This window comes from Heptranchias perlo, chromosome 12 (genome assembly GCF_035084215.1).
Source record: "Heptranchias perlo isolate sHepPer1 chromosome 12, sHepPer1.hap1, whole genome shotgun sequence".
NCBI lineage: Eukaryota > Metazoa > Chordata > Chondrichthyes > Hexanchiformes > Hexanchidae > Heptranchias > Heptranchias perlo.
Genome location: NC_090336.1, coordinates 38,854,096 through 38,866,247, shown reverse-complemented (window position 1 = coordinate 38,866,247; position 12,152 = coordinate 38,854,096). Strand labels below are relative to the sequence as shown.

The 12,152-nt window shown below is 44.3% G+C and overlaps 1 protein-coding gene across 6 annotated transcripts in view; it reads right to left on the bottom strand.

Moving 5' to 3' along the window:
• Positions 1 to 12,152, bottom strand: part of LOC137327980 (serine/threonine-protein kinase BRSK2) — a 734,949-nt gene that overhangs the window by 472,824 nt on the left and 249,973 nt on the right. The gene's annotated exons all lie outside the window — the stretch shown is intronic.

The window sequence follows — 12,152 nt, the reverse complement described above, 5'->3', positions numbered from 1 at the left end:
GAGAACCTGTGAAAGAACTTAATTATTTCAAGCGAGTTATCTGGCAATAGCAATAAACATAATAGTCTTGTATCTTCCTCTTTTCAGTTTGATTTGAATTTGTTTTCTCCTTTTGAGCTGATCCTTATTCTTTATCTCTCATTCAACTATCAGATGTCCATGGGAGAAATGACAGCATTGGAAGATTCTGGTATTCACACACTGGCAGCTCACCTCAGGGTTTTCTCACTCCTTCAGGAGTTTGAATGCACAGAACACTCACTGGGATAGTTGGTAGTCAGCATAGCAAGGTTTTGCTTTAGGAGGGATTAAGTAGTTGCTTGACATTTCAGAAGCAGTCATCAGGGTGAAAAATCTTCAGATTTATGTTGCACACAACAATGGCCTCCCATTTGTCACATCAAGCAATGCCTTTGGTCTTCTTCAGTCTGATTATCCGCAAAGAGCTAGATTTTGACACCATTGCCTGAAATTTCTTGGAACATTTCAGCGTAACTACAAGGGCGGCTTTTTGGCAAAGACCTGATTTGCCAGTTTTACCCGGAAACATCGCTACATGGGAATTTCTTTGATCGTTTGCACCACTTCGGAGATATGTCTGCCAAAACCCTCTGCCTCCATGCAAAAGACCAACTCGCGCAAGTTTCTTGAATTTACGAGGGGTAGATTTATATCCAAAATTTTAAGCAGAGCACTGCCCTAAGTCACCTTATATCTGGAGATTTCTGGAGTTTGACAGCAAGTTTCTTCATCATTTTTTTTTGAATGTTTCTTACTGAGACCTGCATTACACGGAACCGAAGCATTGTCAGTATCAGTGCACCCAAAATTTTTCAGGCACTCCACCACACATTCAGAAGGGCTAAATGGCCTTTCCAATGGGAATATCCCTGATCTTCACAATAATGGAGAAGGAAGAGAAGCAGCAAAGGAAAGAGGCTGTGAGAGTGAGGCGGCATGGCACAAGGCATTGGCAGAGTGAGGTCACTAATACAGCAACACAATATCACTCAAAAGTGAAACTACATCTGGTAGGCATAATTCAGACTTCAACAATATAGGATAATAGAAAAGTCACAGCACGGAAGGAGGCTTTTCACCCCATCGAGTCCGTGCTGGCTCTACACCAGAGCAATTCAGCTAGTCCCACTCCCCCAGCCTATCCCCATAGCCCTGCATTTTTTTTCCTTTCAAGTACTTATCCAGTTCCCTTTTGAAGGCCACGATTGAATTTGCCTCCACCACCCTCTCTGGAAGTGTATTCCAGATCCTAACCATTCGCTGCGTAAAAAAGTTTTTCCTCATGTAAGCTTTGTTCTTTTGCCAATCACCTTAAATCTATGCCCTCTGGTTCTTGACCCTTCCGCCAATGGGAACAGTTTATTTCTATCTATTCTGTCTAGACCCTTCATGATTTTGAATACCTCTATCAAATCCCCTCGCAACCTTCTCTGTTCCAAGGAGAACAACCCCAGCTTCTCCAGTCTATGCACATAACTCATCCCTGGAATCATTCTAGTAAATCTTTTCTGCACTCTCTCTAAGGCCTTCACAATTTTCCTAAAGTGCAGTGCCCAGAACTGGACACAACAGTCCAGTTGTGGTCGAACCAGTGTTTTATAAAGGTTCATCATGACTTCCTTGCTTTTGCACCCTATGCCTCTATTTATAAAGCCCAGGATCCCGTATGCTTTTTTAACCGCTTTCTCAACTTGCCCTGCCACTTTCAATGATTTGTGCACATAGTGATCTCTCTGTTCCTGTACCCCATTTTTAGAATTGTGCCCTCTAATCCCATATTAACAATGGCTTTTTGACATTAGTGTTGGATGCTGCCCAAATTGACACCATGGTAGAGGTGTGCAAATTGTGGACATAGCAATGGCGCGCTGCTGCCATTTTAGTTGCATGTAGAAATGAGAGGCTAAACCAGAAATAAGTGCCTCTCCAGTGGGCCTGATAGTAAAATGTCAGGGATCTACAGTGGACAACAGAGAATTCAAACCCAGATTGAACTGAGATTCACACTTCCTCCTGCCTATTATGCAAGTTTTAATGGTTCAGATCTGGAAAGCAATGTCTGGAAGGGTGGTGGAAGCAGATTCAATAGTAACTTTCAAAAAGGAATTGGATAAATACTTGAAGTGGAAAAATTTGCAGGGCCATCGGGAAAGAGCAGGGGAGTGGGACTAATTAGATAGCTCTTTCAAAGAGCCGGCACAGGCATGATGGGCCGAATGGCCTCTTGTGCTGTATCATTCTATGATTCTGCTGCTGTGAAGCACCAGCAATGTCACACTCCAGCTTCCTGATTTTATAAAAAAACCATTAAACAGCAATACAGACACTCGCAGTAGGTCTTTGATTTCTATGGGGAATACACCATTTTAAAAATAACTTATAAAGTTATAAGACAAATGGGCAACAATTGGTGGCACTGCATTTGCACGTGTTTTACTCCAGTTTTTAGGCAAATGAGCTCTGCAGGAATTTTCCACTCAAGTTCCGTCGGCAAGATTGGTGCAGAAACTTGGCATGAATTTTAGCGTAATTTCTGCATACGTGCAATCCACATTCCCTGTATTGGAATGCAACTGAGCAAAAACCGAGTATCAGGAGGTGGAAAACGGTGAAGAAATCTGCTGGATGAGGAAAAATTCCATCTGTTTCTGCATTATTGCCAGGGTTGCAGGTTTTCGATCAGGAACTCCATCTAGTCTTAAGAATTTGCATTAGTTTCACACTTCTCACGAGCTGATCGAGCATCTCTGATTTTGGTTCTTTGAATTACAAATTACTTAGAATACACGTGCTTTGGCAACACGTCTTACTTCATTGTAGAGGCTCATCCAGTGGTGTGGACCAACTGTTGGGAGCATTCTGCATTCTGCATTCAATAGCTCCATAAGAGTGCCCATTTAAGCATGCCTAAACACTTCCCCAACACAATCAGAAAGGACTGCACATCTTTCAACCCTTCAAATAAACCTGCTGAAGTTGCAGTGGAATAGATGAAGTGGGTTTGGGACTGAAAAAAGGTCTGGCTTCGCAGTGAGCTTTATCTCTCGTGCACACCTTACCATGTAAAGGCTGAATCCATGATGAAAACTGCTACTTGCTGAAAGTTCAGATTCGACTGTGCCTAAAGTGAACACTGCAATAACTCAATTACTCATAATGATAAATGACAGGGAGGTTTGCACAATCCAGGGCCAGTTTCTTCGCCATAAAATCAGAAGGAAAACAGGGCCAGAAGAGAAAAGAATGCTAAGTTTCAGCAAACACTTGATACAATGTTGCCTTCAATGCACCGCTATCTTTGCAACCAATGTCCAGGCAGGTATTTCAGGCACAAAGTTGCCAGTGGGCCCTTCAGCTAGATACAAATGCTGTCCAGCAAAGCACAGCACACAGATTCTTTTATAATATCCATAGGCCAGTTTCCCTCTTGGTGCTATGCTGGAGGAAGGGAAGGACGTTACTATATGTTCCAAGCTTGAACCTCAGCATTCAGTGCAGTATCGGCCTGTTCTGCTGTATCGCGGAGGACTAAATTTGCAAGTAAGTTCCTTAACCATTCCTCTTCTGTCAGATTTTGCCTGTTTTACAAATGTATTTGTAGTGCTTTGTAGACTTCAGTTTCCTCAGCTTAACGCTGAGGGGCTGGCTGAGGTGATGGTGCTTCAGAATCAGAAGGCAGAATTATTTAGGGAGTACAAAAAGAAAGTACGTGGGTTTTTTGGGGGGAAAATTTGAAATATTTTCAATTTAAATCAATAGAAAAACTAGGTTTTCAATCAGAATTTTAAAAATCAGAGAAAGTTGGAAAATTCGGTGAAAAAAATGAATGTCATAAAGAAAAAGCATATTTTTTCCAGAAGAAAAAAATGTAAAAATGTAAAAAAAAAACACAGATCTATACCTACAAGAGAAAGAGACATAAATTTCATTTTAGATTTATCACAGAGAGAGGCCCTCTGCTGCCCGACTTACAGTATGGAGTGCGCTGGTTCCTGCCAGAAATTAGTACAGGACAATTGTGCTTCTACCCGATTTATAGTATCCCCCACGATGACGGCATCGCTGCGACAGCATCAATACTCAACACTAACAACAGCCAATCTCCGGAAGCCATCCTACAACTCATCCGCTTCATCCTGGATCACAATGTCTTCACCTTCGATAACCAGTTCTTTACCCAAACACACGGAACAGCCATGGGGACCAAATTCGCACCCCAATACGCCAACATTTTCATGCACAAGTTCGAGCAGGACTTCTTCACTGCACAAGACCTCCAACCAACACTATACACCAGATACATCGACGACATTTTCTTTCTATGGACCCACGGCAAGGAATCACTAAAGAGACTACACGATAACATCAACAAGTTCCATCCCACCATCAAGCTCACCATGGACTACTCCTCAGAATCAGTTTCTTTCTTGGACACACAAATCTCCATCAAAGACGGGCACCTCAGCACCTCACTCTACCGCAAGCCCACGGACAACCTCACGATGCTCCACTTTTCCAGCTTCCACCCTAACCACGTCAAAGAGGCCATCCCCTATGGACAGGCCCTGCGAATACACAGGGTCTGCTCAGACGAGGAGGAACGCGATGGACACCTACAGACGCTGAAAGACGCCCTAGTAAGAACGGGATATGACGCTCGACTCATCGATCGACAGTTCCGACGGGCCACAGCAAAAAATCGCATAGACCTCCTCAGGAGACTAACACGGGACGCAACCAACAGAGTACCCTTTGTCGTCCAGTACTTCCCCGGAGCGGAGAAACTACGCCATGTTCTCCGCAGCCTTCAACATGTCATCGATGACGACGAGCACCTCGCTAAGGCCATCCCCACACCTCCACTACTCGCCTTTAAACAGCCACCCAACCTCAAACAGACCATCATTCGCAGCAAATTATCCAGCTTTCAGGAGAACAGCGTCCACGACGCCACACAACCCTGCCACGGTAACCTCTGCAAGACATGCCAGATCATCGACACAGATACCACCATCACACGAGAGGACACCACCCACCAGGTGCATGGTTCATACTCCTGTGACTCGGCCAACGTTGTCTACCTCATACGTTGCAGGAAAGGATGCCCCAGAGCATGGTACATTGGCGAGACCATGCAGACGCTGCGACAACGGATGAACGGACACCGCGCAACAATCGCCAAACAGGAGGGTTCCCTCCCAGTCGGGGAACACTTCAGCAGTCATGGACATTCATCCACCGACCTTCGGGTAAGCGTACTCCAAGGCGGCCTTCGAGACACACGACAACGCAAAATCGTCGAGCAGAAATTGATAGCCAAGTTCCGCACCCATGAGGACGGCCTCAACCGGGATCTTGGGTTCATGTCACGCTACACGTTACCCCACCAGCGAACAAATGTTATCTGTTTTTAATATAATGGGTCATTTGCTGGCTCTCTCTGCCTTCCGGATGTTTCTGCCTCTCTCTGTTTTTTTTCTCTGTTTTTTTCCCTGTTTGTTTTTTTGTTGAATGTGTATTCGGGGGTTCTGCAGGTGACACCTCTCTGTCTGAACACGGTGATTGCCTTGGCAACGGGCAGTTGCAGGGGCAGTCTGTAAACACCATGTATTGTTCTATATGTATAAATGCGTAGGCTTCAAGGAGCTCTTGAAACATTTGCCTGAGGAAGGAGGAAATCTCCGAAAGCTTGTGAATTTAAAATAAAATTGCTGGACTATAACTTGGTGTTGTAAAATTGTTTACGATTTATAGTAGAGGAAGGTCAAGCCTCCCATCCAACGGACAATACCGGGAGACCTCGCTTCTGCCTCACATACAGTATGGAGGGGGTTTTGCCAGACTTAGAGCAGAGAGAGCCAAGGTTCACTAGATTGATTCCTGGGATGAGAGGGTTGTCCTATGAGGAAAGATTGAGTAGAATGGGCCTATACTCTCTGGAGTTTAGAAGAATGAGAGATGATCACATTGAAACATATAAGATTCTAAGAGGACTTGACAGGGTAGACGCTGAGAGGATATTTCCCCTGCCTGGAGAGTCTAGAACTAGGGGGCATAGTCTCAGGATAAGGGGTCGGAGATTTAGGACCGAGATGAGGAGGAATTTCTTCACTCAGAGGGAGGGTTGTGAATCTTTGAAATTCTCTACCCCAGAGGGCTGTGGATGCTGAGTCACTGAATACATTTAAGGCTGGGATGGATAGATTTTTGGACTCTAGGGGAATCATGGTATATGGGGATATCGGGCGGGAAAGTGGAGTTGAGGTCGAAGATCAGCCATGATCTTAATGAATGGCAGAGCAGGCTCGAGGGGCTGTGTGGCCTACTCCTGCTCCTATTTCTTATATCGGACAGGAGCCTGTGCTCCGTACTGTACGCCTGACGGGAGCCTGTTCTCCGTACTGTACGCCTGTCGGGAGCCTGTTCTCCGTACTGTACGCCTGACGGGAGCCTGTTCTCCGTACTGTACGCCTGACGGGAGCCTGTTCTCCGTACTGTACGCCTGTCGGGAGCCTGTTCTCCGTACTGTACGCCTGACGGGAGCCTGTTCTCCGTACTGTACGCCTGTCGGGAGCCTGTGCTCCGTACTGCATGCCTAATAGGAACCCGGGTTCCCTGTACTGTATGACTGACAGGAGCCTGGGCCCTCTTTATTGTGTCTGACAGGAGCTTGGGACTCCTGTACTGTAAATCTGTCAGAAGTGCAAGTTTATCCCTCCTTAGGTAAGGAAACCAAAACTGTACACAGTACTCCAGGTGTGGTCTCACTGAAGCCCTGTACAGTTGTAGCAAGGCTTCCTCACTCTTGTACTCCAATCCCTTGCAATAAAGGCCAACATAGCATTTGCCTTCCTAATTGCTTGCTGTACCTGCGTATACCTCTCTGTGTTTCATGTAGAAGGATACCCAAATCCCTTAGAACACCAGCATTTAATAGTTTCTCACCATTTAAAAAATATTCTGTTTTTCTATTTTTTTTAGTAAAGTGAATAACCTCACATTTCCCCACATTATACTCCATCTGCCACCTTCTTGCCCACTCACTTAACCTGTCGATATCCCCTTTCAGACTCTTTGTGTCCTCCTCAGACGTACAATACGGTGCACAGGCGCCCGTCAGACATACAATATGGCGCACAGGCGCCTGTGAAACATACAATACAGAGCACAGGCTCCCATCTGATGTACAGTACAGTGAGGCCATGCTCAGACTATCTATTGTTCTCATCAGAATGCCAACAAAGCTCTCAGTACTCAGAAATAATCATTTGCTTGAAATCAGTGGTCAACTTTACAACACCTAAAACCTCAACATCCGATAAATCTACATTGAAATAAACATACAGCCAGAAAAGAAAATCAGCCTGCAATTACTTCAGTAATATCTGCATTCATTATCTGCAATTAATGTGAAATTAACTTAATTGGTGATGCACAAAGCAAAGCTCTCATCATCCAGATACCCCTTTTAATCATATGATTTGACTGACAGTCTAACCACAGTATCATGACCAGAACCAATATTTTATTTTAATTATCCATTGTTTAAGATTAGCAGATGTGCTCCAATCTCTCAGTTACTTAAGTTCTTTAATAACCAATGCTCGAATTCAAACTGAGCAAAATTACCTCCTCCACAAACACAAATACAAGTGTGTAATTAATTTGCTTCCAGATTGATTTTCACGGTATCATAAGGCGGGGAGGGGGGGGAACTTAATTTCACACCATAACATCGAGTAAGTGCACTTCTTACTGATCGATCATAAGCAATCTGTAAAAATGTTTTCCCACTGAAGTAATGAAAGTTTCTATTTTGAAGTAAAGGATAAAAAACCTTTGATGTTGCAGAACCCTTGGGTAATGTAACAGTAATTCAGCTCCACTGTACTGTGAACATCAGAACAGCAGAGTTTGACTGGACTTGGCTACCAAAATAGAAAATGTTGGATAATTTTTCCTGACCTCCAATTTTCTCCTTTTCTCTCTCCTTGCTGGGACCTGGTCCACAGGCACCTTCTGCTTTCTGGTGCCTTGCCCAAGTTGTAATCCTTTACTTGCAAGCATAGGTAATGAATGTTTGGCAGGCTATTTGACTGTGGGCAACAGGGCAGAGGGAAGGGGACATCACAACCAAGCCCAATCTGGTCTTCATCCCACATCCACACATTCCAAAAGGGGTCGCTGAGCAGTAATGAAGAGTGAGATATCTGGCTAATTTTTCCCTTCCAGCGATGTTACTGCTGCCACAGCTAATTCAGTTAACCGAATAGACCTGGGATTAAAGCAAGGCCTTCATGGTCTGTACAGCCAGTTACATGCTGCTTTTACTTACTAATCATCTGTAAACAATCTTACAACACCAAGTTATAGTCCAACAATTTTATTTGAAAATCACAAGCTTTCGGAAGCTTCCTCCTTCATCAGGTGAATGTCAGGAAATCCTTGAACCTTTCGCATTTATATTCAGAGAACAATACCTGGTGATTACAGATAATCATTCCAACTGCCCGTTGACAAGGCAATCAAAGTGTTCAGACAGAGAGGTGTTACCTACAGGACCACCGAATATACAAACGGCCAGAACACAAAACAGAGAGAGAGAGGAAGAAACATCCGAAAGGAAGAGAAAGACTGAAAATGACCTGTTGAATTAAAAACAGATAACTTTTATTCGCTGGTGGGGTTACGTGTAGCGCGACATTAACCCAAGATCCCGGTTGAGACCGTCCTCATGGGTGCGGAACTTGGCTATCAATTTCTGCTCGACGATTTTGCGTTGTCGTGTGTCTCGAAGGCCGCCTTGGAGTACGCTTACCCGAAGATCGGTGGCTGAATGTCCTTGACTGCTGAAGTGTTCCCCGACTGGGAGAGAACCTCACGATGCTCCACTTTTCCAGCTTCCACCCTAACCACATCAAAGAGGCCATCCCCTATGGACAGGCCCTGCGAATACACGGGATCTGCTCAGACGAGGAGGAACGCGATGGACACCTACAGACGCTGAAAGACGCCCTCGTAAGAACGAGATAGGACGCTCGACTCGTCGATCGACAGTTCCGACGGGCCACAGCAAAAAATCGCATAGACCTCCTCAGAAGACTAACACGGGACGCAACCAACAGAGTACCCTTCATCGTCCAGTACTTCCCCGGAGCGGAGAAACTACGCCATGTTCTCCGCAGCCTTCAACATGTCATCGATGACGACGAGCACCTCGCTAAGGCCATCCCCACACCTCCACTACTCGCCTTTAAACAGCCACCCAACCTCAAACAGACCATCATTCGCAGCAAATTATCCAGCTTTCAGGAGAACAGCGTCCACGACACCACACAACCCTGCCACGGCAACCTCTGCAAGACATGCCAGATCATCGACACAGATACCACCATCACACGAGAGGACACCACCCACCAGGTACATGGTTCATACTCCTGTGACTCGGCCAACGTTGTCTACCTCATACGTTGCAGGAAAGGATGCCCCGGAGCATGGTACATTGGCGAGACCATGCAGACACTGCGACAACGGATGAACGGACACCGTGCAACAATCGCCAGACAGGAGGGTTCCCTCCCAGTCGGGGAACACTTCAGCAGTCAAGGACATTCAGCCACCGATCTTCGGGTAAGTGTACTCCAAGGCGGCCTTCGAGACACACGACAACGCAAAATCGTCGAGCAGAAATTGATAGCCAAGTTCCGCACCCATGAGGACGGCCTCAACCGGGATCTTGGGTTAATGTCGCGCTACACGTAACCCCACCAGCGAATAAAAGTTATCTGTTTTTAATTCAACGGGTCATTTTCAGTCTTTCTCTTCCTTTCGGATGTTTCTCCCTCTCTCTCTCTGTTTTGTGTTCTGGCCGTTTGTATATTCGGTGTTCCTGTAGGTAACACCTCTCTGTCTGAACACTTTGATTGCCTTGACAACGGGCAGTTGGAATGATTATCTGTAATCACCAGGTATTGTTCTCTGAATATAAATGCGAAAGGTTCAAGGATTTCCTGACATTCACCTGACGAAGGAGGAAGCCTCCGAAAGCTTGTGATTTTCAAATAAAATTGTTGGACTATAACTTGGTGTTGTAAGATTGTTTACATTTGTCAACCCCAGTCCATCACCGGCATCTCCACATCATTACTAATCATCAGGAGAGCTAGATGTTGTGTTACATCACTCCGGCACTGGCATGATGGGCTGAATGGCCTCCTTCTGTGTTTAATGATTGTGTTCTTGAGATCAAGATGCTACCAATTCTACCATGTTAAAGTACAACCAAGAAAAGCAAAGTGTGAAACCTTTTCCTTTGCAAATTATGTTCTTTATATGCTGCCATGCAATTAATATTTCTCTTATGAACATACAAAACATGGAAGGCTGAATTTTGAAGTAGGCAGATGGGTTTACCAGTCAGTCTATGTTTACTAGTCGGTTAAGTTTATCATCACTGATATTTTCCACTGCCAGTGGTAAGGCCCCCTTTGCTGGTGGGGAGTCACCAGTATATTGGAGTAGAAAAGGAAATTCTGTCAGCACATAGGGCAAAGAAGCATGTTGTAGAGATGCCAACCTGCCTTAATTTGTACAGACACTCCAAGCTTTCAAGTAAACTTGAGCTGTCAAAGTTTTCTTAATGTCTTACTGATTCAGAATCTTGTGCACCAAAAAGGAGGCGGTTTGAAGTCCAGGTCTTCTAATCCAATTCTGCAACTTGACAGTGCAATCAGAGGAGGAGCGTCTGGGGTCAAGCTAATCGTTAACTTTTGGCACGGAAATTCTCAAGAAAAGCCCAGGCAGAGCTACCACTGAAATTAGGGCAGAATTGTCCGACAACAAAAATATACATCCTTCCTCCAGATAAAAGAAAGCATTCAAGCATGTTATTACTGTCCCAACCAAATTCTTCTTGAGGCTCGAAGCTAGAGTTGTAACGGAAACGAGCACAAGTGCACGCAACTGGCCAATCAAAGTATTTGCACAAACACTAACCTATGAGTTATGTGGAGCTAGCACAGACAAGGCTGCATTGGGGGAGTCCACAATGACGACATAGAACCATGAAGCCAAGAACACATTTTTACCCAGGGGAAGAGCAATCAAGAATGAGAGTTCTTCCTGGATGATCTTTGAGCAAATTCTGGTTACAGAATACAAAAACCATAATCCTGGAAGCTTGCCATTGATCTGTACTCATATTCTGGGTAAATCTGTGGCATCAAGTTACAAAAAAAACACCATAAAATATAAATTAGCAGTTTTCTCTCATTCTCTTGCTTTCCCTTAATCTCTATCTTGTGGTTTCCTTTCTTTTGTCACCACTTTAAAATATCACTGAAAATAACCAAAAAATGCTATGTTTCCCAGTGCTGCCTGTGCCCCCCGGAGCCTATCACTGGTAAGCCTCTTCCATTGTACCCTTTGTGATCAGCGAACATAATGCCCCAAATGAATGCATCTGCTACCCCTAGACTTCCTTTTTCGTAGGTTTATAAATCTCGATATTTTCAGTATTAGCATTTCTGATGTTCTACAGAAACAAAAGACAACTTAATTGGAGATATTTGGTTATATTTTTCCAATTTCACTGTATCTCTCTCACCCTCTAAATGTAGTTTAAATCTTACCTTGAATGAGGGCACATCAGAGAGGCTCTCACTTAAAGAAGTGATTAAAAATATCTCAATTTGACTTTTTGATGCCCATTCCCAAAACATGGAAATTCATGCACAAGGCAGCAAATCTACTCCCCTTCCAGTTACCTAATTTCTCTCATAATGGTGATAACTGATTTCCACCAGGATGGGGAACATTACTAAAATAGATGTGAAAGCCGGCAAGAAGCTTAAAAAATAAAGGACGGGATGATTAGACAACCGGTAATGTAAAATTCCAGCATCACATTAATGAAGAATGACCCATCTGGAAGCACCATAATTTTAGTCACAAACTGAAGGCAAACTGTTGAAGAGTAAAACAAAATTTGGGTTATTTGCAACAACAAACTTGCACCAGTGTAGATGCAGGCGTTCCCTGACTTAGAAACTTGTGGCAGCAAAATACGTCAGCCTTCCAACATTTCTTTACTTGTCCTTTACGCCACATTAAAAGCATTGAAAGAAGAATTG